The 15549-nt window shown below is 44.8% G+C and overlaps 1 protein-coding gene across 3 annotated transcripts in view; it reads left to right on the top strand.

Annotated features, from left to right (window-relative positions):
* Positions 1 to 15549, top strand: part of EHMT1 (euchromatic histone lysine methyltransferase 1) — a 123982-nt gene that overhangs the window by 8140 nt on the left and 100293 nt on the right. The window contains exon 1 of one of the 3 annotated variants that reach the window (XM_069771273.1): positions 13178 to 13200. The exons of 1 other annotated variant lie outside the window; for it this stretch is intronic. The gene's annotated coding sequence lies outside the window, so the exon portion shown is untranslated. Of the gene's footprint in view, positions 1 to 13177; positions 13201 to 13348; positions 13459 to 15549 lie in introns of those variants that run through there. One more of the 3 variants, XM_069771271.1, reaches the window with a different exon arrangement.

Consider the following 15549-nt stretch of genomic DNA (forward strand, 5'->3'; position numbering starts at 1 on the left):
TTTATCAGTGTAAAGAAGAGAGTATGTATTTGGGAGATTAATAATCAGGCTGCAAGCTGGTTTATATGATTCCATCTAGTATCCTGTTGGCCTGCAAGTTTGAACATAAACCTTAAGATTATGAGAACATAAAGCATGAGTCTAAATATTTTATTAATTGAGGAGCATTATTAATATTTGATAGATTAAATCAATACCCAGAAGGCTTTGCAAAAAGCACCACTGCTGAACTGGTAACCGAGACATTAGGTGTTTTTAATTGCAAACTTGTTTGTAATAGCTTTCGTCAACTCTATGTTTTAAATGTTAAGGAGCTGTGAATTCCATACATTAGAAATCCTTTTGTTCTTTGGATCAGGAAGAGCATTTTTTAGTACTGCTAGGATGCATTGTTTCAGCTCGGTGCTTTAATGCCTTCTTAATATGCAAAGATGGTTGTTTATAAGCAGGTGTCCTATAGGACCTGGAGATGACATCTGGAATATTTAATCTTTTTTTGCCACGCTTTGAGGAAAAACAACGAATGTTCCTTTAAAGATGGCCTTCAGATGAGATGTAATATTTACTCTTGCTGTAGTGCCAGATCCTGTAGCTTTCAGAGCGTGTGTGGAGAGGGGAGGTGAAGAGCCATGCTGTCTTTTAATCAACATCCCCCTATACCAGGGAGACGCCACCAGTGAGCAAACAAACTGCTACTGAGCACATTTGCTGAAGATTCGTCTGCTTTGACTTTTGACAATTTACAGTGGGGAGAGGTTAGCACAGCCTCCGGCTTGCATCGTTTGAAAAGGCCAGCGAGGGGGGATCATATTCTGTCTTGGTTATTTCCACTTTGTTTTCCAGTCACTGCAAGTTGTATTTCCCATCTTTTTTTAAGATTTAGACCAGGTGTCTGTCACACACAGAGTGTACTCCAAGCCTAAGTCCCGCATTTTTGGGATTTCTTTGTCTGCGAGTTTTATAGTCTCCTTCCCTACTGAAAGTACCCTTCGCGCTGGTGATACAGTTACGTTCTTGGGTTTCCAAGAGTTTAGCACCTTTTCTCATGCAGCTCTATGTTGATGGCACATTGGTCTTAATCATTTATGGCGTTTATTAAAAACTGATTGGTTTGATGTCTTCTCAGATCCACACCTCTAGACTATCCTCATTGAGGCTGTTTTATAGACATAATTTATCTTCTGCCCCTGTGTGACAGCAGACTAAAATTTTACCTACTGCTGCGGATGCAAATGCTGGTGCTTTATGCAATTACAAGATGCATGTTACATTGCTGTTGCTGCTGTTTGTCCTGGCGTCGTGGCTTGAGGCTGCTGTCAGCAGTGACATATGACACAAAGATCCTCCTCGCCCCCAGCCAGCATTTGGGCTTAAATACAGCTCCTGGTGTGATCCTAGAGGCAGCCTGGCTGCGAAGGAGAAAGTCAGGAGGTGATGAGGAATGAGGGCGATTTCTCAGGTCTGAGGCTTGGCTAGTGCTAGGAAGTTTTACCAGCCAACTTGCCTTTCTTCACTGGGCCTTTGTTTCCAGCCACGCTTCTGATGAAAGGCAGAAACGGCAGCTCCTCCATTGGCTGCAGGAAACCACCTCCCCATGCGGCACGAGCCCTTGACGAACACGCGCTGCGGCCGAGTGCCAGTGTGGATGCGCTCCAGTGTCAGAGCTGCGTTGGCAGCTGCGAGCCCCGGGCTCTTACTCGTGGGGTGCTGGCTCCTGCCAAAACAGCCTCCTGCAATGGGGAGGCAGCATGGAGAAAAAACAGCTGGGAGAGGGGATTTCTGTTACCTGCCTTGAAATGCACCTCGCTGAGACATCTGGTGGCACACCGGATTGAGCCTGCGGTGCCTCTTTGTTTGGCGAGGGCAGGCAGGCACCAAGGAAACAGCTCGGATATTCTTGGTGAGCTCCCAGGAGTAGGGAGGTTTGATACAGTTCCCCCCCAATGTGCTTGTGATCCAGCAGCACAGTTGTGTCAGCAGCTTGAAGCTGATGCAGGCTCTGTCAGCAGAGCTGTATATTTTGCAGACGTGGCCAAAGAGCTGACTGCAGGAGGCCCCATCGTCTATGTGTATTTATACATTGGATGCCCAGGGATATTCTAAATTCTTCTTTAAGTGACAAAAACTCCACAAGTGGAAGTTGGTGTGGAGCTGCCAAGAGCTGCTCCTGATGCAACAGTGTCTGCTTTCAAAGAGAAATGTAAATGGTGACATGTGGCCCCCTGGTTCCTGCATGTGTTCCCTGATGAGTCAGGTATCTTAGCTTGCACTGGGATGGTAATGCTGATGCAGTTGCTGATTGCTGCCAAAGCAAGGTCCGCACAAGGAGATAAGACAACAGTCCTTTTCCCTGCTGGGTGCTCATTAACATTTTCTTGCTGATGTATTATTAATTAAGCTAATTTTTATTGCCCTGTAAGTATAGATGGTGCTTTGCAACCACAGAACATAACCTGCTTGTTTCCCAGAGTTTCTGAAGAATGTGTGGTACCACGTGCAAAATGAGAGTATTGGAAAAACTGACTGTGCGGTTGAATACTGAAGTAAGGTAAATCTCTGGGTTTTGTTTTCTTTTTTCCCCTCTTACTTAGCAGATGCCTGGCTTCATGGTTTACTGGGGCTGGTGAATGTGGAGCTATATGAGCAGAGAGCTAAGGACCTGTAAATGCCCTGTATGCAGAATTAGTGCAGACAGATAATAGGACTTAAGTGCAAGGAGAGTTTGCAGCATTGACCCTCCATGAGACAGAAGATTACATAGACTAAAGTAGAGTATTACATTAAAAAGAGTCTTGGGACCTGATCCAAAAACACAGAAATCGGGGAGGGATTTGCCATTAGCTTCAGTGAAAGCAGGCTGCTTGCAGTGTACCCAAGCAATGGGGCAGTCAGCAATTTAAACAAAAGAAGTTAAAGAACTGTCTAAGCAAGGCTGGTTGACAGAGTCTGATTATGAGATTTAGAATTTGTCCCTGCTGAAAGGCCACCGTGCCCAAGACGACTGACTTCCGTAGTCTTGTTAAATGCCAATGAATTGAAATTCTGCTAATTGGCCTGGCATCACCATTGTGGTGCTTTGTTTACTGCAAATGCAGGGTCCTTGCTGTCAGCAGCCTGCATGCCTTAAAGGTGCAGCCGTGTGCTGCCGGTGACAAGCGTATCTGCGGAGGGAAAGTGTGTGCTGTCATCTCTGAATTTGCTATTGCAGATCAGTTTGGGATCTGTGTGTTTGGAAGTCCCTCGAGTCTGCTGAGATTAGGTGTTTGATTCTGTATGGGTTCCTTTCTTGCGAGGTGGCCTCTTCATCCTAACACATCCCTCAGTCCCTTTTGTGCTGGTAGTTTCCCTGGGGATGAGCAGAGGCTCCCACTCTTGAATTGTCCTGGTTGAACACTGTGGCTGGTTCTGCAGCCTGTGCTGCTCTCCAGGCTTTGTCCCTGGGACAGGTTGGTTGATGTTTTGCTACCTGTGATGCTTTTCCCATCTGTAAAACAGAGGTAGTATTTTTACAAAGTTATAAGCTTGTCTTTGTGTTAGAAGCCTTTAACTGGAGGTGTTGTAGAAATACGGAATAGTTTATGTGCTCTGGTTTCTGGCTTCATTCCTTGAGATCATGGGTGGGCCTGATTAAGAGAAATGGAAAACTTCTTCTAGAAGCACTTTGTAACACATGAACTATTTGTGATCAAAGCCAGTATGACTCCAAATGTCCAGCACTCTTCTTTGGACTTCTGATAGCAGCATTGGACTTTATCTTGAAAATGTGATCTGTAATCTTTCACATGTTCTCTTATTCCATTCTTAAATTAGGCTAATGTATCCTGTTCCAGCCTATGCAATTATTAACAAACCTATGGAATGATGGCATTTATTGTACAGTCATTTTGTGCTCCTTGCTAGGAAAAATCCACTTTTAATAAACAAATCCACTTTGACAACCTGTCACTGACTTTTCTAAAGCAAAAAGTTGGGTAGAAAAGTGTCACTTTAGTGAACTTTTTTTTTTTAATCTGGGTTTTTTTACGTGGTTTTGCAAGAGCATAGCTGTTGCAGCTGGAAGTTCAGGCCAAGTTTCACAGTGCAGGTGAGCGGAGGAAAGCAGGGAGGGGACTAAAAGGGCTGGAGCCCCCCATCAGCATCCTCTGCCATGGGCTGTGTCACAGCCACGCAGCCCAGGAGTGCCTGTTGCCAGTGCAGGTTCCTCCCAGCCACAGTCTGGCTACGGCTGCATCTGACCTTGCAAAAGCACTGGGAAAAGCTCTGCTCTGCTGGTTGATTCAGCTGTTTTATTTTTTTGAATGAGAAAAAGCCCTTAATATTTTGGCATGAATTCACAATGCTTTCCTTTATTCTGTGCATGACAAAACCATGTGGTTACAGTCTCTTGCTCAGCCTGGGTAGGATCCACTGCTTCATGGACTGCCATCAGAAGTTCAAGCCATATCTTAAATCCTACTTAAACCTCACTCTCCAGCAGATCCACTTTGTTTGGCTCTGGGCACAAGAGTGGGAAGAAGTGTGTTATATCGAGTACTAGAAGTTAAATTGCATGGAAGGAAAATGAACCGGTATTTTTTTTTCACTGCATTATCAGAGCTTTGTGAAGGTTTGGCCAATGCAGGCTACGGTTTCTGTTAACTGTAGGTATCCCTGTGTGTTACATCGCCAGAGGAATAAAGGCAGGAGGAAAGGGTTTCCTGCCTATGCCAGAAGACATTACCTGTTCTATGGGTACGTGGGTTTCCAGCCATGTGTGTCTCAACAGATTCCTCTTTCAGCATTGTTGTCCAGGGACTGTTAGGCACAGGCCACCTCCGCAAATGAATTTCCAAGAATACAGTAATTTCCCTATTTCTTTCTACAGGAATACATGAATCAAAATTTTTGTTATTCTCCATATAAATTCAGGGGCTGTTTTCCCAAGCTTACTTTTAGAGCTAATCTTCACACAGACGCTGCCATTATCTTGGTGATGCGTCTCCTCCCCTTAACTCACCAGCTGCACTGTGGTATTAAGCACATCTGCCTCTCTTGACACGAGAATGCTGTATCGCGTTGCTGCCTTCTGGGCTGGGCAGCATATGGGAGGACTAGTTAAAATCTCTATCTTTTCTACTAGATTCTATGAGTTGCTTGTGTGACAGCATCAGCTTCTCCAGGGATGTGGTGCCCCAGATCAGATAAAAACCCTTTCCTCTCCTGACAGCCCCCCTTGAGCATGCCAAGTGGTCTACCTGTGACATAGGTTATTTATATGAACACAACTCGGTGTGGGAATAAGCCCATGGTGCCTCTCATAGTGGTACATTGCAGATCCAAATCAGGCAGAAGAGGAGCACAACTGTGTGCTGCTGAGTGCTCTGCTCTGTAATTACATAACGCGGCTAGACAGGTGGGTTTTGATCTTGCAAACATTTACGCATCTGAGTAATAATTACTAATATGCCATAGTATTCAGCGTTACAGGGAGACGTAATGGTAATTGGTGACGTAATGGCTCAGATGCTGGCTGCACCTTGGATATAGGGTTGCACGTCTAAGCCCTAGATGTGTGGGTAGGCATGAGCCATGCTTCCATCCAGGAATGCTTCCTTGGTAAGGCTATGCAGGTGTCTTGTTGAGTGTGGGTGCAGTTTTGCTGGCAAAATAAGCTCTCCTGAGTGAAGCAAGCTACTTCCAGGGCATAAAAATCTCTTGGCTAAGGGCTCCTGTAGAGGTGTTTTCCTCACAGCCCTCCTCAGCAGAGCAGAGAAGTCGGGAAGCAGGAGATGATGGCGGCGTGTTTTAAACAGCAGTTGCAGGTTCTCAGATATGAGCCACTGGATTTGTAGAAATCACCATTGACAGGATGATCATGGCAGTTCCTTTGCATGTTGAAAGCTATGAGTATTAATTAAGATTGTACTGTGAGAGCTCATTTACATACAGCTCTTAGCATATACAGACTGAACCTCTACAAATCCTGATTTACAGACAATTAAAGTTAGCACTTCTGTATTGGTATATCTAATTTGTGTGAAGACACAGGGCTTAGCCAGGCTGATATAAGCATGTTTACGCTGGTATAAATGTGGCTGTGCTGCACATCATGTAAATGTGTTGACCAAAGTCATGTTCATAAGAGTGCATTTATTATGTCAGTATAACTTTGAATATGCTTTGAATTGTCTCAACAGAACTAGCATGCTGTAGAGGATGCCTTATCAGGGATAGCTAAAAAGATGCAAAAAATTGTGGATGGACCAGTAATGAGGTCCTTGAATTAATTTACTTTTTTCTACATTACACTATTTCAGTGTCATTCCATGTGTTTGTATTTCTCTGTGTTGCGTTTTCTTTTTTTTTTTTTTTTAATGGGTCAAGTAGGGAACAAGCTATTTTGGAAACATACAGACAAAAAGCTGGAGCATAGATGCCAGTTGAGGTGAGGCTGGACCATATCCCACTGGTCATTTGCTTTGCATGCCGTGTGAAAGGTATGTTGTTGAGCAAAACAGAGTAAGGCTCAGAGTGTGGAGGAGGCAATGATTCTCCCAGAGTTGTGAGCAGGCATGCTAGGAGACATCTGAGCATTGATACCTGCCTGTTTTGGAAGGTTGCAGTCAGAGTCTCGTGCTATCAGGGCCTTTGGATCAAGTTGCAGCAAAACCCTTCAGTTTTCTTGAGGTCTGGATTCTCACTGTGTGTTACGGCAGGCTTCAGAGCATGGGGCTTGGCCATCTGTTCCCAGAGCAAGGCAGTCTCTCGGTGCTGTGATCCTCAGCAGCTCATGTAACTTCTCCACCTTTGAATTTTAATCCAGAGGGTGGATAAATAATGTTCATCCTCTTCGCTGCTTGGTTTGTAACCTGTACAGGTGTTACAAGCCGAAGGCGAGGCCAGCTCAGAGCCAGGCTTTGAGCCTTACTTCCTTGAAGCTGGTACTGCCTTTGCTAGCCATCATACTCATTTTCATAAGCCACCATGAGAATTTTTGTCTTTGTCAGCTTCACTAAACCATTTGCTTAAGCTTTGAAAAAAATTTTTTTGGCTTTCATATGTAAAGCCAGACGCCTCCAGGACTTCCTCTCTGATACTTCTGCTTAGTTTGTCTGAGTAGTTTTTAATCCCATGCCAGTAGGGTGTAAATGTCTGTATAGCAAATATGACTACTGCAAGTGGCTTGCTTTTCTTAGCTACCTCATGGAGCCTTCTGGAAATAGGTGGCAGAGCAAAGGTTGAAAGCCGCTGGTGTATGATAGGAAGACCAGGTGCAGAGGGGCAGTTTCTGCTAATCGAAAAAGGACCCACTCAAACAGTTTTTGTTCATCTCGAGAGACAAATCAGAGTTAGTCAGATCCTTGGAATCAGCGTGGGGTGAAATGAATCCATGTGCATGTGAAGTACGAGGATCCTCTGAGGTCTTCCAGAGTTCTCCAGTACCAAAACTGGTGCTGCAGTGTCATGGTTTAACCCCAGCCGGCAACTAAGCCCCACACAGCCACTCGCTCACTCCCCTCCAGCGGGATGGGGGAGAGAATCGGAAGGGTAAAAGTGAGAAAACTCATGGGTTGAGATAAAGGCAGTTTAATAGGCAAAGCAAAAGCCGCAGATGCAAGCAAAGCAAAAGAAGGAATTAATTCACCACTTCCCATGGGGAGGCAGGTGTTCAGCCATCTCCAGGAAAGCAGGGCTCCATCATGTGTAATGGCTACTTGGGAAGAAAAACGCCATCACTCCAAATGTCCCCCCTTCTTCTCCCCCCAGCTCTATATGCTGAGCATGACGTCCTATGGTCTGGAATGTCCCTTGGGTCAGTTGGGGTCAGCTGTCCCGGCTGTGTCCCCTCCCAACTCCTTGTGCCCCCCCAGCCTACTCACTGGTGGGGTGGGATGAGGAGCAGAAAAGGCCTTGACGCTGTGTAAGCACTGCTCAGCAGTACCAAAAACATCTCGGCATTATCAACACTGTTTTCAGCGCAAACCCAAAACATAGCCCCATACTAGCTACTATGAAGAAAATTAACTCTATGCCAGCACATGCAGACAGCGTGATACAGCGAACACAAACCACCATGGATTGATTTTGACAATGAGCTGCAGTTACACAGAAACTTGCTTCCTCCCCACACTCCAGTGAGTAATATTTCAGTTAGGGCACCATGCACACATCTTTGGTGTAGTGTCTCCATGCTGAAGGTGCTTGAAGGGCCAAAGGAAACTCCCTGAATCAGTCTGCTTTGAGGATTATTTTCTAAAGCATCTGTACTCATCGCAACCATGTGGGCTACTCTGATGAGCCCTGAAAGGTGTCTGGAATACAGTGAGACCCCATTAAGAATTTTGTCTACCCTGCTCAATGGACTTCTGGAATTTAACCTAAACTGGATTTGTCCAGTGAGAGGTACTCTGACCAGGTCTCCTCCTGCAAAGCCAACCTGCTAGACATGCAAGCAGGAATTTACTTTGCCTTTACAGAAAAGTCTGTCCCTAATTCCTGCCTCTCTGCACCAAAGTCAGCTATGAGGTGTCTGACTGCAATGGCATGAAATAATGGATCATGAAGAGGAGCAATGCCTTGGTCATGGGGCTCCTGATAAGAAGTAGACATGGGGCTGAGCTGCTGTAATTTCTTACTGAGATGATGGACTTCCTAAATTATCATTCTGCTCACCAAAAGTATTGGAGATGGCAGTTCCCTCCTCTAAGAGAGGTGTCTTTTACATTCTTGCTATCTTCTTGATAACATCCTCAGTGGGGCTGTGGAGCCATTTTGTTCTCTGCTCCAGTTTCTAGCATTTGCTGTTCTAGCAACACTTTCAGACCCAAAGCAGCGGGGTCCTGGTGCTAACACAACACTATGGTTTAAAAGAAGGATGCAGAGCACAACAGGTGATGACCAGCTTTTGTATGAAATGGTCATGCCTTGAGATGGGAAGGATGAATGGCAGGTTGTGATATCTCGTTGTCTTGCAACTGCCATTGTTTTCATCATAAAAGATAAGAAATAGTCTTGTGTTACTGCTGCATTTATGCTATATTATTTTCCTTTTGTGGAGTGGGGATGATGACAACACAGATTAGACTGAGGCTGTATATCCACTGAAACCAGGCCAACAGCAGGCAGCATGGTTGCTTTCCTTTGTGGGTAAATAAATAACTCTTTCAGTGGTCAGCAACTCCAGCAGTTGTGCAGGCTCCTCTGAGAGCTGTGCTACCACTAGACTGTCCTTACAGTATGGATGGGCTGACCTGCCATTCATCTGTACGTCTGGAGGGGGAGAGGAAAGGGCACTGTGTTTTATACCAGAAAAATGCAGGTATTGTGTGAAAATAATTCTGGTAGGCTGCAAAACTCTGGAGCCCGCTGTTGCTCTGTAGTGTGGTTTGTGGGATCCTGTCAGCTGGTTTGGCGTTTTGTGGCTTTACTATACATGGTGATAGTGATACAATATTATGTGTTAACGCTTTTTTTTTTCCTCATGAGTGCTCTTCCATGCTTTGCCATGATGTTGCAGACTAGATTGACAGTGTAAAAGCCACCTGTAGATGCTCTGTGGGTAAGAAGAGAAGAAATCCTTTTCAGATTTTGGGCATACATTCCCACAGTTTCCTGCTGGCCCAGCCACTGACAAAATGAAGAACCAAGTGCACTGTGTGTAGCTCAAGGTGAAAACCTCAGTAGGCTCCTCCACAAGAAGTCTGACCCAACTGGCAAGTACAATTGAAGTAATTCATAATCTGCTGCCTTTCACCTGACCTTTCCTCCCAGACCTCGGAAAGGTGTTGAAGACTGAGGACATTTAGACCATGTCCTCAAATACCTGCATTTTGTGGCAAACGGAGTGTGAAGAGCGAGTACCAGCCATGGGGTTGACCCTGCTTCCAGTGGGTCACCCCTTTTTCTTTAGATACCGGGCTCAAAATCTTGTTTTTTCAAGCTAGTGTGATTGGAGATGCTCAGTCTGCAAGATTCGGTCATCATTATACAAATATATTTCTTCCTGGAACCAGAGGTCATGTGAAATGAAGCAAGAAGTCTCCATGCTCTGTTCTTTGGGAGCTGCTGGTAGGATGTTCCCACCTCATGCCGCCACCTTCTCCCATGTATTTGGCACTGTTTAGACCCCTAGCAACCTGCCTAGATTGGGGTCACAGCTACACTGCTGTATGGTGGTGGAGCTGCCCCAAGCTTGATGAATCTGGGACACTTCTGCAGCATAAGCAGAAAGCTTCATGGGCTCCAAGGGTCTTGGATTTATTGTGCTTGTGCAGCTTGTTGGTACCTTTTTTACCTCCTTCTGTGCCAGTGGTTAACACCTGACATGGAGAATGCAGCATCCTGTAGGCCACCTGCACCCTCTAGCAGCAGAAGCAGAATTATTTATCAAGTATTGCTCTGTTCTTTTGGTACTCTTAGGCTGTTTCCATGACTTATGCGAGAACCCATGGATAAACAGTGAAGGTACCAGTTTCTGGGTTCTGCAGGACTAGATAGAAGGTTGCCATTGCACTAGGCTTGCATTCCAGCTGTGTGATCTCCTGCAAATTATATAGGCAACTCTTAGCTCTTTTCATACATGTGAGTCTTTAAAGGAAGCCTGCACTGAGAGCATAAAATGCCTACGTGAGTTTTTGGCAAGGTAGATTTTCTCCTCTGTTGCACTGTGTTGGCACCACTGGATTTAACAGCATTGCCTCTGGGTCACACTGAAATGCACAAGAGGAGCCTTTGGCTCACATACTTGCATCATGTTTAGTCCATGAAAGAGCAAAGTGCATTTCCTAGGAAGAAATGATTAATTCTATATCCAGGGTATAGAGGCCACAGCGGGGATATTAGAAAGGTGCCATCAATTTGCTGTCACAGTATTGTTAAACATGTGTCCATTGGTATTTCTGAGGCTCCCAGTGAACAGCGAGGTGAGTCAAAGTGACCCAGCCAGGAATGGCAAGTGTTTAAGGAAGGCTGCCCCGCTCTGCTTCTTCCCTACAAGTAATTGTTCGAAGGAGAAGGGTTTTGCTTCCTCTTCTCTCTCTCATCATCTTCATCCAGCTGCAACTTTCATACTACTCATGACAAATGAGGAGTGTCAGAGGTGGATTTCCCCACATCACGTACTATATCTCCTGTTTGGTAAATTAGTAATATGCCACCATACTGTTCCGCAGGAATCTCTCTGTCCTGTATGCTTTTTCAGCCAGGTTGAAGGCTGGGTGGGTTTTTAAATGATGATATTTTAGAATTTGAGAACAGCTTTGATTTATTGACCTGCTGCCTCTATGAATCGAGCTGTCTGGGCTGGCATCTGGAGATAAGAAGCTGTCAAGTAATTGCTTATTATTGACTGATTGCCAGCTTGGGCTGTTTGCTTGAAGAAGAATCAATAGCAGTCAATCTTCAAAGTCTAAACTCTCAGAGAGTATGACTGGTTTCCAAATTGGGAATGACAGGTCAGGATAACTCCATATCTGATATGCCAACTTCATGTTTGGGTGTAATCCTGCAACGGAGGAGGAAGCGCAGGACATGATCTTCCCGCATCAAGGCTTTCACATCTGCCTGCTCTTAAGTCTGGGATTTTTCTTTGCAGGGATTTTCAGGGACAGATCCCACCCTGGCTCCAGACCTTCCTCCGAGAAGTTGGAGCAGCCTCAGCACCACCTGAGATCAGTGGGACGCGAGGGCAGGATGAGCGCAGGCATCATTCATTAAGTCCCCAAAGGATAGAGCAGGGAGGGGTGGATGAACAGCCTGTGCTATGACACATCCAAACCAACCAGTTTGGATGCTTTATAAATAAAACAAAGCGTCTATTTTAATGCATGGTAACAGAGATTTCCTTTCTGTGGGTGATTCTATTTAGGTGACAACAGAACAAAATATCCAGTGTCACCATACGTTTTATCATCCCTTACGGAGACTGTCGCTATGGTGAGCGTTCATTTTAAAAAGCAGACATAGCCCTTATTTAACACTATCATGACATGTTGCCTTTTTTGTGGATTCACATGTAGGGCTTAAAACATAAAAGGGGCTTCATGGCATCAAAGGCATTCAAGACTTCTCAGAAAAAAAATAGTTTAGATCTTTGTAATGGCTGGGGTGAAGTCTGGCAACTGGATCTGTGAAGCAATCTCACACCTTTGGCTGTAGCCCACTCTGGATTTTCCCCAGCGCTCAGGGGTTACAGTCTGGTCTCTATGTGTCCTAGACTCAAGCAGGGTTTAAAACTTGAAATAAGAGCCTTGCGTGGGGGAGGGGGAGGCTTGGATCTCTATCGGCTACAAAGAGCAATTAAGCAACAAGACATAAAATAGATAAATGGGAAGGGGTCTGGCAGTACCCTGGTAATATGGGGAGATGAAAATGGAAGAATCTATTTCTAAAGTGTAAATATTTGTCCTTAATTTTTGAGCTTTATTTTCACCAGGAAAGCTCTGATTCAAGGTGCGCCGTTTGGGGTGAGGGAGAAATACCTCAAATAGAGCAGTTTCATCTACAGTTGTCTAGGAGAGAATGGACAAGATTACTTGAACAGCCTTGTTTAGATACTGGATTTGTTGTCTACTAGCAAATCCTCATTTGCATGGGTCCTTAATCTGTGGAGTTAAATGTGTCTCAGGATCTGTTATCTACTGTGATGCAGAGTTGAGAACTAGATTTTTAAAGCTGTTCCTTTTTATGAATGTTTCCCCCCCCCCCCAAATTATCTTTCTGATTTTTTTAAAGGCAAAGATGAGCCAACAAGTGATACAAAAGAAAAATCTGCCAGTGAGAAGAAGCTATTTTTGACTTAAGATTCAGTGGATGAACTGTCCACCAGCTTGTAGAGGAAAGCCAAGATCAGACATTTAAAACGTGTCGCAGGGAAACCACTAGCCCCCCCTCTTCCTGAAAGGGCACACTAACGTGAAATCTTTAAACGTCGTTGGAGGTAGAGGGTTGGGCAGAGATCCTTTCTAGAGCTCTAGGAAGGGATTAGCCCTTATTTTGGGGGCTGTTTAGCTTTGCCTGTAGTCCTGAAATGGCATTTCCTCATGTCTGCAGCAGCCCTCACTTCATGAAATGGATGCAACTGCTGAAAAAGATCTCGCGTGAGCATGCTCACTGGAAGATTAATCCTTTAGAGGGAGTTGGAGAGTTAAGCTACTGTAATTTCTCTGCAGTTGGCTGCAGTAAACAACTGCTCTAAAGACACGAGGAAAAAAATTGACGGAGGTATATGGGATTAATGTACATATCTTTTTGTGTTTCTACTTTAAGGTTGAGGGTTTGATAAAGGTTTTTCTCTAAGAGCTGGGGAAGAGGGATCTGTGTAATGATTTTATGGGTGACCTTCATGTTGTGGTTTCTTTTTTTCCTCCAGGCCAAAGTAATCCTATTTCCTTGCAAGGCCATACTGAGGCACGGGCTGACTTTCTAGAGCTGGGGTAGAGCACCAGGGTGACTTCGTGTTGAGTTAAATGATTATACGAGGTGAGGCCTGCTGCACATTGAGCTGTGTTGGCAGAAGGGAACTGAAAACACCTAGTCCTGTTTAGTTGTGATCAGAACCCAGTGGGACTCGATATTTCATGCTTCTGTTGGAAAGAAAATGTGTAAAGGGATTAGCTTTGATTGCCTACAGAATAATAGTCTCTTTTTTTTATTTTGCTCCCCCTCCTCCCCATGCCTGAGGAGCTGCAAACCTGTGTCAGATGGGGGAAGAAAAATAATCGTTGAGATATTTTGGCTTTGCTTTAAAGGATGATCACTTTTCGCATGTTGAGGAGAGAATGCCTTGCCAGCGAGGTAAGTGTTGCAGGCACACGGATTGCGTCAAGGTGAAGCCGAGCTCCTTCCTTCCCAGTCGCTGCTTTACGGGTGCATCCTGGAGGAAGGAAAACCTCTGTTAGTTCCTAGTGAGTGAACAGCGTTTTATCTACTTGCCTCCAGAAAGCGGGGGTGAAGGAGGATGTGATTTACCGCCCTTGATGCTTTATATCAGCTTCCTCCAAATACTTACAGCACAAGCGATGGAGGGCCAACCTGGGGGCTCCCAGGACCTCAAGCAGAAATACCTGGGTGGCTTGATTTTTCTCAGGCTGCTTCAGCTCAGTGCTTGAGCTGGGAGAGGCAGTGCTCGCTAACCACGGCTTGCGTCTTTACCTCTTAAAAACATCTAGCTAATCCTTCTGAATGATGAGGAAATAGAGGTGAACTGTCAGCAAAACTTGCCTGGCAGGGGGTGGGGGCAGGGAAGGGCATAATTTTGAGTGTTATGTACCTAACTGGAATAAATTGCTCCCCTCGAGCTCGGGTTGTTAGAGATCACTCCTCAGCAAGTCTTCAGGACTGTGTATGAGTGGAAGAAGGGCACACCCTTCCTCCTTCGAGGAGTGAATAACAGATGCGACTCTGCCTATGCCACTGAAAATTCATGTGTTGCATGGCTATGACAGTAGTCCTGGTGTTACCTGGTGTTAAATTTATGTCCAACGGCAGCAAGATCTGTTTGTGATGTTGTGTATTGGAAAATGGCTTCATATTTCCTTGGAGTGGTGTGAAGAAGGGACTAGTAATTCAATAATTTTGCAAATGTCAGTGGCTCCCACTAGATTTGTCCTGTGGTAGCTGTCAGCTTACATGTGATACACAGGTGGATGCTAATGCTGTCAGATGAGTTCAGAAGGGCAATTCTATTACAGACTTGGCTGAGCTCGAGATGCTGCGTGTTTGAAGAAAATTTTGCCACCCCAATGTTGAGGTTTTTCACTTAGTCCCTCCTTTTCCCCTCCTTTCCAGAAGCTCTGGCTAGCACAGATTGTCTGTTCCGTGGATGGTTTTAGGGAACATTGATGGCTGTGTGCGTAGGGGGAATAATTGGCTACCAAATGCAAATAGATTGTTTCTTGCTGTTTCAAAATCATTGTAATTTCTATTGAGGATGGGTTAATTATATCTTCATTTTGATGGGTGTAAGGAAAATGATAGAGATATAGCAATATAAATCTATATAGGGAGGGACATTGTTTTCAGAATACTGTTTTGGAAATCGTGAGAACAAAGACTTGTCTCTTGGAGGACCGTGGTTCTGTCGGGATCCAGCGGTGTTGCATGTTTCTCAGTGGTGGATGAGTATTTTCTATTTCAGATTTTTATCTTATGCCAGCAACATATCTGTCACCATGACAGGGGTTTTTCAGTTCAGAGGAAAATGCATCAAATTCTATTTCAAGTGCACTTGGTTGAAGGGCTGGGAAATAGGTTTTTTTTGAAAAACAAAGGTGAAAGCAAGAAAGTTAAAATAAACCTTAAAATTTATGATCAGGCTGTAACAAAAATACATCTTTAACCTGAAGTGTGTAGGTGGGGAGCTGTTTTACCAGTACAGGACCCAGAGGTCCTGTGGTACCAGGACTGGTCCATATGCTGAAACGAGGTGCTTGTCGCTGGCTCTCCCCCAGTGCAGGTCATTGCTGTCTTTCCCTTTTGCAGTAGGTGACTTTAGGGAGCCTGGATCCATCATCTCATTCTTTATTGCAACCTCACTGGGAAAGAGAATCAAGTTATTCCTAAAGAAGTTTG

This window comes from Haliaeetus albicilla, chromosome 26, assembly GCF_947461875.1.
Source record: "Haliaeetus albicilla chromosome 26, bHalAlb1.1, whole genome shotgun sequence".
NCBI lineage: Eukaryota > Metazoa > Chordata > Aves > Accipitriformes > Accipitridae > Haliaeetus > Haliaeetus albicilla.